This window comes from Oreochromis aureus, linkage group 1, assembly GCF_013358895.1.
Source record: "Oreochromis aureus strain Israel breed Guangdong linkage group 1, ZZ_aureus, whole genome shotgun sequence".
In the NCBI taxonomy this organism is placed as follows: Eukaryota; Metazoa; Chordata; class Actinopteri; order Cichliformes; family Cichlidae; genus Oreochromis; species Oreochromis aureus.
This window is the reverse complement of record NC_052942.1, coordinates 2,071,256-2,086,141: the sequence shown is the minus strand read 5'-3', so window position 1 is coordinate 2,086,141 and position 14,886 is coordinate 2,071,256. Positions and strand designations below refer to the sequence as shown.

The following is a 14,886-nucleotide window of genomic DNA, read 5'->3' as shown; positions in this document are numbered from 1 at the left end:
CAGTAACTGAGATCATATTTCTTCCCTGTTAGCTTCTCTTCATTGGTTCCCTGTTAAACTCAGAATTTAATTTAACGTTCATCTCCTCACATAAAGAAAGTTGAATAATTAGGTGTTGTGGCATAATGTCCAGGTGAGGCTGATTTCCTGTTAAACTGCCGTTTGAGCAGCTGTTAAAGAACTAACAGCTGTTAAAATCTTAACATTCCTGTTTGATCACCGTGGTAACGGTCAGGTTCCCTGATGAATCCCAATTCAGCCGGCTTTGCTGTCACTGTCAGGTGTTTCCGGATTCTCCATCTCTGACGGTGAGTCCAGGCTCGGCTCCCCAAGCACGGCACTCATGAACACACGTTCCATCACAAATAAGACTTTCGAATAGCTGAATTTAAAGGCTGAAACCTGGCAGACTGAATCAGGCCTACCTCATTGAACTGCGTCCTTTACATCTCTCAGGATGTGATGGAGGTCTTGCAGCCGGTTTAAAGATCCGCTTCCTGTGCTGACAGATGAGCATAGAACTGTTTCCTTTGTTTAAGCTCCAGATCACAAAAGTTAGAAGAGCTAATCTGTTTTACTGCATTATAATAGAGCGTCTGACATTCCTTGTTTCTGAAAGAGTTTACCGATTTTTTTGTCTTTAACTGTGAAATTGTCAAAGCTTCTTATTGTGATTCTTCTTCCGATTTGCTACATAGTTACATAGATGAGTCGACAGAATTCATCGCTCCCTAAATCAGGCCCCACTTGGAACAAGATTTAGTTTTTACTCTGACCCTGAACATCGACTTTCTCTACTCTGAGAACATTTTATTTATAACCACATTTATATTCTTTTTAATTTATTGTCTGATTCTAATCATCCTTCTGGCTGTCAACCTTTTGCACTTTTAATCATATAAACAGATACATTTTCGGCTGTTTTTAACCTTGATGATGCTTTTTTCCTGAATAATGATATCAATTTCACGCTGCATTCTTTTAATGATCACTTTTTATGTCTTTTTGATAAAATGGCTCCTTTTAAAAAACAGAAATACCTCCTTGGATAATTTCTGGATGAATGACACTATTGAGCGTTTCAGCTGAGTGTTTGTGGAAATCCACAAAGCTCCAGGTACGTCTTAGTCATCTTTTAATAGTATAACGAGAGATGCAAGGGACAGAGATTTTTCAACCTTAATCCATAAGAGAAGAAGATATCCAAAAGTTCTGACACTATTAGAAACATTCTTACACCTGTACCTCCAGCTGTTCACTCTTCTTAGAGTTTCTAACTCTAAGAAGAGTGAACTTTTGATCTGGCATTCGGTTTTTATAAGCATGCCAGCTGTGCTGCACAGACTTGTTTTTGAAATAAATCAAAGCATGTATGAACTGATCATACACGATTCATAATGCATTATTCCTTTGCCTGAGTGTCTATGCCTGGATCACTTGCAAACACTCCAGAATGACATGTGAAGCTGCTCGTCAAGTCCTCTGAAAGGTCGCGTAACACCAATATGGCTGCCCTTAAAGGTTTAGTTTAATACTTAGGTGATCACTTTCAGAGCTCGTCATGGTGAAATGCCTTCCTATATTAGTGAAGTACCTCAGGAGGTTAGCCAATCAGTGCTTGCTGGCTGTACCTAGGTCGAGGTTACGGTAGGTTTGGTTAAAATTGAGACTCTGCTTTTAAGGTTGTGGCTCCCAAGTTGTGGAAGTCACTTACGTTGGACTTAATGGAGTTACTGTTGATACCTCAAAAAGATATCTAAGACCCGCGTGTCCGTTTATACTGTTTGTTTCAGTTACTGATTGATTTAGTTTTCTGCGTTCACTTTCACTCACTGGCTGTTAAATGTTAGGATAAGATCATGGTTTTGGTTTCACAACAGTAACCCTGCAGCCCTGATGAGCTGGGTGTGACAGTGCATCATGGCCTGCAACCAATGGACACTATGTTAGCAGCTTTTCTTGACAAAAATGAGAACAGGTTAGGTCAGCTGGAGCTGTGGATACCCTATCTCCTTTTCCCCTCTAGATCTGTGTAAATCCATCCATCCATTCTCTTACACTTATGACCATAGGGCAAGAGGTGGGGTACACCGATCGTTCACACTCACATTCACACTTATGGGCAATTTAAATCACCAGTTAATCTAACCCCACTAACTGAAAGCCAGCAGAGAACCCATGCAAACACCGGGAGAACATGCAAGCTCCACACAGAAAGGCCCCAGCCAGGCGGTAGAGTCTCAGGACCTTCTTGCTGTGATGCAGCAGTGCTGCCCCATCTGTTTAAATTAAACAGTAAACTAAAATAAATATGTTTTAAATAAGCACTTGTGAAAATAAATGCAGGAATTGTAAAGTTGTTAAAGGGTAAAGAATGCTTTGTGACTCCTAGTTTTATGTCAGTGTAAGCTAAATATCTTTGTACATTTGGTAACTGCATTGGTTCAGGCCAACTGGTTTGAGTGGCATGCCCACTAACCACTTTGGAAGACAACGTGTTAAAAGCTTCTGAAATGGTCACACTGTAAGGTGAAGTGAAAAGCCTCCCACCAAATAGCAGGGTGAGACACATAATCACTTAAATGTGTGGATGATGGCACCCATTCTCAGAAAGTCTCTCTAAAAGCCATCTTACGTATGAAAGAGAGCGAGAGAAAGAAGTTCAAATGACACATCTGAGCAGTCGCTGCATGGACTGAGTGTTAATGTCGGCCGTAGTCATCCCAGCTCCATCGGAAAAATGTGTGGACCACTACTGCTCCACCCAGCAGGGTGTTCTGATGAGTCTCCCAATCCTGTCACTGGTTCTTGTGCGGACACCATAAATTTCCACACACACTGGTGTCATTGATGCATGATTTTGCTTTCCAATAAGCCCACATTCATTAGCAAGGACACAAAACCTCAGGATTGGAATGTTATATTCAGTCTCTGGGTCTGTACATAGACTACTGCGTCTATAATGCGCTGGGTGTTTGCAACAGGTGTTATTTTACCATAACTGCTAATTGAAGTGTAGCTGTTATGTGGTGCACTGCAATTAAAAACCAACAATGTTTCTGGCTGCGTGCACACACACACTATGTGTCTGCCGCTCAGCGACAGCTCCTATGTGTGAGCAGACTGAAAATATGCGACTTGTTAGTCTTCACTGCTGGGGAAGTCTGTATCTGAGAATTAAAGGTGCCAAAAACAAAAAATGCATAATTTATTTTATTTTACTGGTTTAAAACATTCAAATGAACAGAATTAATAACTGCGTTGGTTAGCACGGTTGCCTCACTGCAAGAAGGTCCTAGGTTCAAATCCACCACCTGGCCAGGGCCTTTCTGTGTGGAGCTGTTCTCCCCGTGTGTGTGTGGGTGCTCCAGCGTCCTCCCACAGTCCACAGACATGCAGTTAGTGGGGTTAGGTTAACTGGTGAAAAATGCCCAATAGGCATGAATAGTTGTATCTGTGTTAGTCCTGTTACAGACTGCTGATTCTTGCTCTATGGCAGATGGAATAGTTTCCAGCTCCCCCACAAACCTGAATCGGATAAGTTTAAGAGAACGGAGGGATGGATAATAGCTGTGGTTTATGTCAAACTTCTTCTTTTATGTAGCCTGCTGTTGTAGTTTGAAACACAGCTCACATGGAAACCAGTACTGGTGACTAATATGAACCAAGAAGCAACCTGTGGTGCTGAAAAATGTGCCACAAACTGAGCCACGTGAGGCTGGATCAAATTAAACCTCACACACCCCCACGTTAAAATGGGACTGTGATCTTTGTGCAGCCAAATAGCTGTCTAAGTTGTCATATAACCTGTTGGTCATGTGACTGTAGTACATAGTAATTTTCACGTACGTACATAGGAACCAGCTTTTGCTATACAGTTCTGAAGGAGTGTGTCGTGTCAAAGTACATGATTCTGACACATTTAGGGATTCGATATAAGACACGGGGTTATCTGCGTTGTTGTGGAGAGATCAGGCTCTTCGTTGGTTTTTGTTCTCAGTCCATTTACATCTTTGGGTTTCTCACCTACCAGGCTGTTAATTAAACTGGCATCTCAGCCATACATCAGCTCCTGATTAGACGGGTAAAGCAAAATGCCAACAGACACATACAGCTTGGAAATCAGGACTGAGAATCAGTGGCCTTTTCCATTTCTTTGTGCACATACTTAAACTCCTTTGGGCAGCATGTATCCTAAAAGAAACCCACACTGCAGAATATATTTGAATATTTAATTTATCCTCAGGTGTTGAAAATGTCTCATTAGCTGGTGTTAACAGCACTGTATCATCTATTTATGTGGAGCTAAGTTTGCTACAATTTTATTAATGTGCAAAAAAACAAAAAAAGCAGAGTTTGTTCTGGCAGAGGAACCTTATTACTGTGTCCCGGCCGTGCGGTCAGGGGTGACTGACAGCAGTTTTGGTAAATGGGGCCAGGTTTCAATTAGCTTTGTCCTCAGGGGGGAACAGAAGCTGCTCAGCCACAGCAATGAGCACAGAAACCTGCCAAGACCACTTTTCATCTCTGTAGGTCCAAAGGGAAAAACAAACAACAGTAGAAGTCCTCTGTTTCACTCTCCATTTACTCACTGAGAGACACGCTGCCTGATTCTAGTGTTAGCCACTGAAAAAGCTTGCCTGCAGCTCTTCATGGCTTTTACAGAAGTTTTGGTTCAGTTGCGAAAACCAACTTCGCTTCTTAACATCCACCAGTTCATCAGACACCGGTTAGAGTTAGGGGTAGGTTAACATCAGGGTTCTTATAGCAGAAGGCCAGATGCTGTAAGAGATTTGGGACCAGGGCAAAATGGAACCTAACCTTTACTTGAATGGGATCCTTGTTATTGTTGATCACTGGCACTTGTGATAGTTTCTGTTTATTTCCAAACAGATTTGGGAATTCAGTCATCACTGGTCTGAAAAGAATCGCATCGTTCTGTGTGAAGTTTGATCAAAAACGTAAGGAACCATCATTTGAAATACAGTGGCTTGTATTCGGCCCCCTTGAACTTTTCCACATTTTGTCACATTACAGCCACAAACATGAATCAATGTTATTGGAATTCCAGGTGAAAGACCAATACAAAGTGGTGTACACGTGAGAAGTGGAACGAAAATCATACATGATTCCAAACATTTTTTACAAACAACTGAAAAGTGGGGTGTGTGTAATTATTCAGCCCCCTGAGTCAATACTTTGTAGAACCACCTTTTGCTGCAATTCCAGCTGCCAGTCTTTTAGGGTATGTCTCTACCAGCTTTGCACATCTACAGACTGAAATCCTTGCCCATTCTTCTTTGCAAAACAGCTCCAGCTCAGTCAGATTAGATGGACAGCGTTTGTGAACAGCAGTTTTCAGATCTTGCCACAGATTCTGGATTGGATTTAGATCTGGACTTTGACTGGGCCAGTCTAACACATGGATATGTTTTGTTTTAAACCGTTCCATTGTTGCCCTGGCTTTATGTTTAGGCTCGTTGTCCTGCTGGAAGGTGAACCTCCGCCCCAGTCTCAAGTCTTTTGCAGACTCCAAGAGGTTTTCTTCCAAGACTGCCCTGTATTTGGCTCCATCCATCTTCCCATCAACTCTGACCAGCTTCCTGTCCCTGCTGAAGAGAAGCACCCCAGAGCATGATGCTGCCACCACCATATTTGACAGTGGGGATGGTGTGTTCAGAGTGATGTGCAGTGTTAGTTTTCCGCCACACATAGCGTTTTGCATTTTGGTCTCATCTGACCAGAGCACCTTCTTCCACATGTTTGCTGTGTCCCCACATGGCTTGTGGCAAACTGCAAACGGGACTTCTTATGGTTTTCTGTTAACAATGGCTTTCTTCTTGCCACTCTTCCATAAAGGCCAACTTTGTGCAGTGCACGACTAATAGTTGTCCTATGGACAGATTCCCCACCTGAGCTGTAGATCTCTGCAGCTCGTCCAGAGTCACCATGGGCCTCTTGGCTGCATTTCTGATCAGCGCTCTCCTTGTTCGGCCTGTGAGTTTAGGTGGGCGGCCTTGTCTTGGTAGGTTTACAGTTGTGCCATACTCCTTCCATTTCTGAATGATGGCTTGAACAGTGCTCCGTGGGATGTTCAAGGCTTGGGAAATCTTTTGTAGCCTAAGCCTGCTTTAAATTTCTCAATAACTTTATCCCTGACCTGTCTGCTGTGTTCTTTGGACTTCATGGTGTTGTTGCTCCCAATATTCTCTTAGACAACCTCTGAGGCCGTCACAGAGCAGCTGTATTTGTACTGACATTAGATTACACACAGGTGCACTCTGTTTAGTCATTAGCACTCATCAGGCAATGTCTATGGGCAACTGACTGCACTCAGACCAAAGGGGGCTGAATAATTACGCACACCCCACTTTGCAGTTATTTATTTGTAAAAAATGTTTGGAATCATGTATGATTTTCGTTCCACTTCTCACGTGTACACCACTTTGTATTGGTCTTTCACCTGGAATTCCAATAACATTGATTCATGTTTGTGGCTGTAATGTGACAAAATGTGGAAAAGTTCAAGGGGGCCGAATACTTTTGCAAGCCACTGTATTTGATATATAGTATCCAAAAACGTAATTTATGCAAAAAGTAATTAATGTCCGATGACCCCGGATTGTACAAATAACATTTTATGTCTTCAGCTGGACCGAGGATAACAACAGCCCTTAGCCTGAGTATGTCATCTGTCCGGTGAAGTTGTCTAACGCTATCAAATCTGTAAACGTTCCAGGATGGAACGGGGGGAGTCATTTTGCCGATGACAAACAGTTATATCTCTCCTGCAGGCCTGGTTCCTCGCTCCCACCTTCTTTTCTTACAGAATGCTTATCAGAATTAAAATCCTGGTTCAGCTCTAATTTTCTTAAGCTTAATGAGGATAAAAGAGCTTTCAGCTGCTCTGCTCCCAGGCTGTGGAACTCTACCCCCAGATATGAGAAACACTGGTTCTCCCCCCCAGTTTAAATCTCAACTCAAAACCCATCTGTTCAAATCTGCATGTTGTAGAAATGTTTAGCTTATTTTAGAGTTTAGACATGTAGGAATGTTTAGTTTGCTGTAGAGTTTAGAAATGTGTCAAGATAGAATGTAGAATTATGGTAGAGACACTGACACTGCCCTGGATATAAACAAAGGCCTGACTGTGTCATGAGCTTAGAAGTAGATTTGTAACTGGATAACTGTGGTCTGGAGGGGAGATGGTATTTATGTCCCCTAGGAAGAGACACACACCCACAGTCTTTTAACTAATATACTCCCACACCTATATGCACACTCACTCACGTGCACGCACATACCAGGTATGCACACACAGGCACTCGTGTGCTCGTGCATTCACACAGAGTTTGGAGCACACCATGGGGGATTTATGATGGGGTCGCCTCTATAAAGCTGCCTGGAACTAACAAAGGGGTGAAGATTGTTTCAGAGGGACACCGGCCTCGTCTTCCCTTCTAGAAGTGCATGCTTAAATGAAGATGAATAAAGATGAATAAAGATTTTGTAAAAATAACTACTGAGTTCCGGTGCCGTTTTCTGGATCCCTCGACGAATAAAAGAACCGGGGTAAAACTGATTACGCAACAATGTTCACTGTGAATCCACTGTTTGGTAATTTTATCTTGTGCTTTTGTTTTCTTGTTTTTCTTTGTTGTCATCTATTATGTGTTTAATTCTATTGTTAAGTGTCCTTGGGTGTCTTGAAAGGCGCTTTCAAATAAGATTAATTATTATTGTTATTATTAAACCTCCTGACCAGGAAACATCTTACAGCAGTGCTTTGGAACAAAAGTTTCTCCACCAAGTCATGCAAATCAGTCCATGACTCGATGTAATGTGTACTTGGGCAGTTTTCTGGCTTTTCGGTTGGTATTCTGTCTCTGTTCATTTTGTCAAAGTGAACAAACTTACAAATTCAGAAAGGAATCAAATAATTACTTCCCCCATTGTACCAAATATCCCTTCTGAGAGGAACTTCAAATCCCTGTTGGATCTGAGCGACTTCTGGACTCTGTTGGACTGTGAAGGTGTCTGACAAAGCAATAAGGGGAAGGTGTAGGTCAGTGACATAGCAGAGCTCCTGCATTAAAGAACTGTGGGTGCCTAAATCAGGTGCAGATAAGTGGCCTTATCAAATTCAAATGATTCTGACTGCATTTTGGGGCCATTGGTAAAGTGCTGACTATATTTAAAACAGACGTCCAGATGAGCAGAGATTGCAGGATCACTGTTCTTAAAAATGCCCAAACTGCACATATTACACCTGGACCTCGGGTTTGGTATGAGTAGGGGGACTATACCGTTCCTCATTTCCTGCTTGCCTGCTGTCACTTAACAACGACCACCAAACTTTTTTTTCCTGCTGTACAGGCTGCTGACAGTGAGTGGATGACCTGTTCTACATCCATCTGCCACAGTGCTTGAGTTGTGCCCTACTTTCACTCATCCAAAACTACACACCAGCGCCACTGGGCCACAGATGCACTGCTAATTGCTTGCCAGATAACCTCTTTCTGAATGGAGCATATCATTTTCATATTTTAAACAACTGTGTTTTACAGCTTTGTGTAACTTCTCAGGCCAGCTGCAGCTGCTGTGCGCATCAATTTGGATTCTCTTCCCACATTCTCTGCACCTCCGCAACACCTTTCAAACCTGCGTACAACAACCCAAACATTACTTATGCAAACCCTCTTTTTTATTCAATTCTGTATATTATACTGTGTGTGTGTGTGTGTGTATGTGTGTGTGCCCATTTTGAGTGTTTTGCATTTAAATAAGGGTTATTAAAGATTTCCTGAAAGACTTAAACATGCTAACCACAAATGTTTGTTGCAGAGCGGTGGCGTGCTTTGTGCTCAGAGCTAAGTGAACATGTTTAAGGATAATGAACTGAATGGATAACACTGAAGTTCAATAATGAAATGCACAGCAGATGAAACTGTTTTTGTTTGTTTATTTCTCAACTCTTTACTTCTACCATTCTCAGTCATCTGTTGATGTGATTCAGTGGTATTACTATAGTAACTGGTATCATCCAGTTAGCCTGCATCTATTTACTTATGTATTTATTGTTCTGCAGCACAGTAAGATGAAATGCAAAGGAAACATGATGTTATTCATAGCATATCATCTTACATCATTTACAGAATCAGACAAAACTAGTGGATTGTTCCCTGTGCTGCTTCCTCTCTCTCACTCCCTCTTCTCTGTTTTCCTTCCTCCCAGTATGGGTGTGTAGCCTTTTCTCTCATTCCTGCCTCCTTGTCTCCTTTGACCTTTGTGTTGGTGCCTGTGACCTGGGAGTTGATCTCCGTGTTAATGCATCTGGAGGCCATGAGAGGAGCGAGAGGCGGATTGCTGGAGAGGCTCTAATCGAGGATGCTCAGGTGAGTCCTGTTTTCACCTTCAGTGTTTAAACAGTGATAGACAGAATATACAAACCATGGCGGGACTCTTAAAACAGCTTATCCTGTTTGCTTAAATACATCAAACATATGAATAAACTTTCTGCCTTTCACTGCTTCTGTGTATGTGATAAAAAAACAACAACTTTTTTTTTCATAAAAATACAAATAGAGGGCTTGAGAAGAGGATTTTGTATTTTGTGGACCAGGTGAGAGACCCTTAGAGATCCAGAGACACGAGCATCTGCTGGCAAGTGCTGATGAGCCTTTCAGTGAAAGTCACTGTTTGTGATTTGGTTGGTCTTATCGATTGAAGGCTCTCTTTTAGTCATCTTTCGTTGAGCTGAGTTTGGGCCTTTAGTAAGTGATGAAACTGCACCATTGTAAAGCAAAGACAACAGCAATGTGTTTCTTATTTGTGTATTTTGTGGATCTGTTACCAGAATTGCCATTTTTGCCACAGTTTGCTTGCACTAACCAGTCCAGCAGCCGTTCCCACGTGTGCACCTCTCTCCATGTAGATGGAGGAAGAAAGGAAGAAGGAAGAAAAAAGGCGATTATGGGCTCATCCCATTCTCACCAGAAGGCAGCAGCAGGGAGAATTTCAGGATCAGTGGGGCAGTTTGAGCTCTAAATGGGAGAGTTGGGACCACATCTGAGGAGGCAGAGAGCCCACTGACCTGGAACAGCATCTAGCTGTGTGTCTGAGTTGAAATAGTGTTACTTACTATTTCATTATTTTACTTTTTTCATCTCATTCTGTACTATTTCCTGTTTTATTTCCCATTGTGCTACGAGCACACGTGTTCCCAAATGTAGTGCTCTGATTGGTTAGATCGGACTAAGAAAAGAATCACTGTGACACACATCAGACAGTATTTACAGTTTGTCCAAGATTTAGGGTTAGAGTCATCACCAACGCTGGCTTAGACCTCAGAGGGTTAGACCTGTGTACACAAATCAGTAGATGTAAAACCAGTGTGATGAAAAATTATGAACATTAAAAAAAATGTTCTGGTTAGTTTATAACCTGCTGCGAGCCTTTGTGGACAGAAGATTTTACGTCCTAGCTAGGACACTATGTGATGTTAAAATGAATTTAAATAGGATGATATAATAAAGGAATAAAATAGGAACTGTTTTTTATTATTATTCTAGCCTCAAAGTTGTGAAAAGACCATGCGCATATGTGCTTATATTGCAACAGGTGCTGCCTGCAGTGAAGCCAAAGAGATGTACATGAGATTGGAGGGACAGCCGGAGACAAGTAATGAACATTCCTCCCTCGCTGCATTGCTCTGTTAACATGAGGCCTGGTCAGAGGAACCACCTGCAGGCCGGATTAGAAAGTCCTCTCGCTACCTGCTGGACGTGGCGCTGTGTGTTTTGATTTACTGCTTTACTCATCTATCGTGTGTGTGTGTGTGTGTGTGTCCGTCTGTGTGTGTGTGTGTGTGTCTGTGTCCGTCTGTGTGTGTGTGTGTGTCCGTCTGTGTGTGTGTGTGTGTGTGTGTGTCTGTCTGTCTGTGTGTGTGTGTGTGTGTCTGTGTGTAGGTGTTATGGAAGGAGAGAGCAGATGGAGGCAGATGGCGACTCCTACTGCTGCAGTAAAATGGCATCTCATCACAGCTCTGCCAGTTTAATCTGCTACCAATAAAAATATATTCCAAAGTAAAATAAGAGAAATAAAACTCAGCAACGGAGGAGAGGCGGGAGAGGTGGGGGCGACGGAGGAACAGGTGGTGGCGGGGGACAATGATATGATAACAAGAAGCAGAGAGAACAAGCAGTGGGACCTGTGCAAAATGTTGAGACCTGAACAGAGTGACGTTTATTTTTACACGAATAACATCACAAGTACAACAGCAACTCCAACATCTCTCCAAATTCTGCTCCACTTAAAGGAGAATTACACTTACTCTGCTATATCTATCTATCTATCTATATCTACAATGTTAGACCATTGGTGCGGTCCAACAGGCACCAACAGCAAAAACACAGAGGTGAGGTTGAGCAGGCAGTTATTGTGCTGAGTGCTGACAGCTCCCTGCATCACCACCTGTAACTTATACTGCTTTCTTTAAGGCTTCACATCCATAGTTCAGTTGTTAAGAAGAGGGAAGCTACCCATGAAAAATAAAAAAATATTTTGTGCAAGGCTGAAAGCATGTTTTATTTTAACAGCCAGCCTGTGAGACTGACTGACTTTTGGAGCCATTTGTGGAACAGCCCTTTCTGAAACCAGTCTGAACGATTACCGCCCTGTGGCCCTCACACCGGTAATCATGAAATGCTTCAAGAGACTAGTCCTTCAGCACATCAAGGACTACCTCTCCCCGCAATTCAATCCCTACCAGTTTGCATACCGCACAAACAGATCCACAGAAGGAGCCATCGCCACAGCCCTCCACTCTGTGCTGAGTCACCTGGAACAGCGGCAAAGCTACGTCCGAATGGTCTTTGTGGACTACAGCTCAGCTTTCAATACAATCGCCCTGGACATCCTCATCACCAAACTGGTCACTCTTGGCACAGCACTGACTTGGCCCCCCTCTACATCAACGTGGAGTGTGTGCAGAGGGTCCACACCTTCCGGTTCCTTGGTGTCCTCATCTCTGCTGACATCTCCTGGACAGACAACATCTCAGCAGTCGTCAAGAAGGCCCAACAGCGGCTGCACTTCCTGAGAGTCCTCAGGAAGTACAAGCTGAACTCCAACCTGCTGCTGACCTTCTACCACTCGTCCATTGAGAGCCTGCTAACCTACTGCATCACGGTATGGTATGGCAGCTGCACCAAGGTGGACAGAGTGAGGCTTCAGAGTGTGGTCAAGACAGCACAGAAGATCATTGGCTGCCCTCTCCCCTCCCTGATGGACATTTATTCCTCCCGCTGCCTCAGCAGAGCAGCGAACATTATCAAGGACAGCTCCCACCCTGGCTTCAACATGTTCAGCCTGCTTCCCTCAGGGAAGTGCTACAGGTGCATCAGCACAAAAACCCACAGACTCAAAAACAGTTTCTTCCCCAAAGCCATAACCACCCTGAACTCACACTGATGTGGACCAGAGTAAGCTAACTATACACACGAAAATGCCTCTAAATGGTGGGGTTATTAAGTGGACTCTAAAGCAGAACCCAGGAGACAGCAGGTCACAGAATGTACTGATACAGCAGAGAGGACTGGACAGGGTCCCAGTGGCGACTTGGGTTCCTGGTCCTAACAGAGGTGATCAATGCTAGATGATGACATATTTCTGGATTTTCAGTGGCATCCTGGTCTCCTGTGTCTTAAATTTAGGATCCTCCATTCTATGCAAACAATTATTTAAATCTATTGTTGACACTGATTTTGTAGGTAAATAATTTAAATGGCGACGCCTACGATGAATGTGAAGAATATTTGGCGTGCCAGCGTTCTCTTATGTGGCTTTTCATCCCAGGTCCCATTTCATGTCTTTCTGGAGGGAAAAGAGGTTTGAAGTTTGTAACAGCTTTGTCAGCTTCCTTGCAGGTTCACCTTCAGGTGTGACATCGGGGATAATGCTGTTGGAGCAGCTCCCCAGGCCCCCACAATTACACAGTAATGGAGGTCGGAGCGGACACAAGCCGTCTTCACAGATCTTTATTATAGCAGCTACACTCTGGTAAGTCACACCCAAGTAAGCGTTCACCTCTACTGCTCCACCAGCTAAGGAAATGTCACTGTGCCACTGCTATAGCCCACAACACACACACACACACACACACACACACACACATTGCTCTGACTTTTCTCTGGAATGGATCAAGGGGCACACAGCCAACACAGGGGTAGTAACAAAAGTGCTTCTGAAATGAAATAAAATGTTAATATCTGTTAACAGTCATCTAGGTGGAGATTTGTTCTTAATAAATCTGCACTCCCGAGTGAGACTGGCCTCATTCAAGAATGACCCCCATCTGTACAAGCTGGATCAAAGTCCTGCCACTGCCTCCAGCTCCCTGCTAACCTTCACGTGAAAGTTATCACTGCTTTTCAACAAACTGCCTTGGAAACGCATGCATTACCGAATTCATGTCATGGTGTTTAACGCAGTAGGGAAAAACTGAGACAGATGACATTGGGCCCATTATTTAGAATTTATAATGTCTGCGTGCATTCCCAGAACTGAGGATATTTTCTGCAATTAGCAAAAGAGGCATGTGAAGGACCATGACTCCAGGCAAGACAAAGGAGGCAATGAAAAATGTTAATTTCTAATTTTGTCATTGTCACTGAGCATCTCCTGTTAAAGTGGGACATCGTGGAATTGTTTTTATCAGTTGGAAAGGAAATGTGTTTTTCACACAGCATCCAAAGAGAATGAATGTATTAAAATAGAAAACATATGGTTACTAAGAATCTTGTGTCATATGTTAGGAGCACATTAAAAACACTGCATTCTGGTTCTGTTTGTGACTGCATTACCTGCTCAGTCGGATGAAATGCTTCACTCAGGCCCGGCCCTAACCAATCTGGCGCCCTAGGCAAGATTTTAGGTGGCGCCCCCCTACATCGGCAGTGTAGTGTATGTACTCACAAGAAACCGAATAGCTTTGTCTTTGACCTTTTTTTTTTTACTTAAAGAAAGCAAATTCACAATCAGAATAATTAACAAGATAAAAAAATATATGAATAAATAAATGAATACAAAAATAAAAAATGAATATATGAAATACAATAAATTTTACATACATAAACACAATAAAACGTGTCAACAAGTTGGATAAAATAAATTAAAATACAATATAAATAAGGCACTGCACAAAACAAGATATTAAATAAACCAGTATGACTTTAACAACTATATTACAAAAAGGGATCCTACAGAGTTCTCTAGTTGTGCTTTTTAATACTGCATTAACTAGAATGACTTACAAATTACTGTACACCACCCCTCATCAACCTCACATCACCTGCTACAGCCTTACTCTCCTAGTCTTTCTTGCAGCAAAGTCATCTACAACATCATCATATGACAACTGATTTGAGACCACATGATTTATGCTTATGATGGAAAGTCCACTGAGACGTTCTTGCATCATAGTAGATCTCAGGTAGGTTTTAATGAGTTTGAGCTTAGAAAGCTTCTTTCAGCAGCAGCCACTGTAACAGGAAGAGTGGCAAAGATTCTCAGAGCAACCCACATGTTGGGGTAAATTTCTGCCAGCGTCTTCTCATGCAGGAAGGTCAAGAGTTCCATGTTTGTCATGTTCTTTGATGGCAATGGTGGGAAATTCTGCATTTCCATTGCAAGTTCTGTGCCATTAATGTCCGGCTGGCTGTCATGGGTCAGAGTAGTACTCAGTGTTTGGCACTGCTGTAGCAGCTCTTCTTTTGTAAGTTGTGGAAATTGAGGAGTACTCAAACTTGTCATTCACCTCTCCAAGGTTCTGAAATCTCTCATCAAGTGAAGAGATGGCTGTATCCACTACCACATTAAAAATGTGGT

General features: G+C 42.7%; 1 long non-coding RNA gene across 1 annotated transcript; it reads left to right on the top strand.

Annotated features, from left to right (window-relative positions):
* Positions 1–230: 230 nt before the first annotated feature.
* On the top strand, positions 231–10,712 carry LOC120442384. The gene is made up of 3 exons (XR_005614705.1): positions 231–308; positions 9,235–9,395; positions 10,621–10,712. It is a non-coding gene; the product is annotated as an uncharacterized LOC120442384 (long non-coding RNA).
* Positions 10,713–14,886: the final 4,174 nt, after the last annotated feature.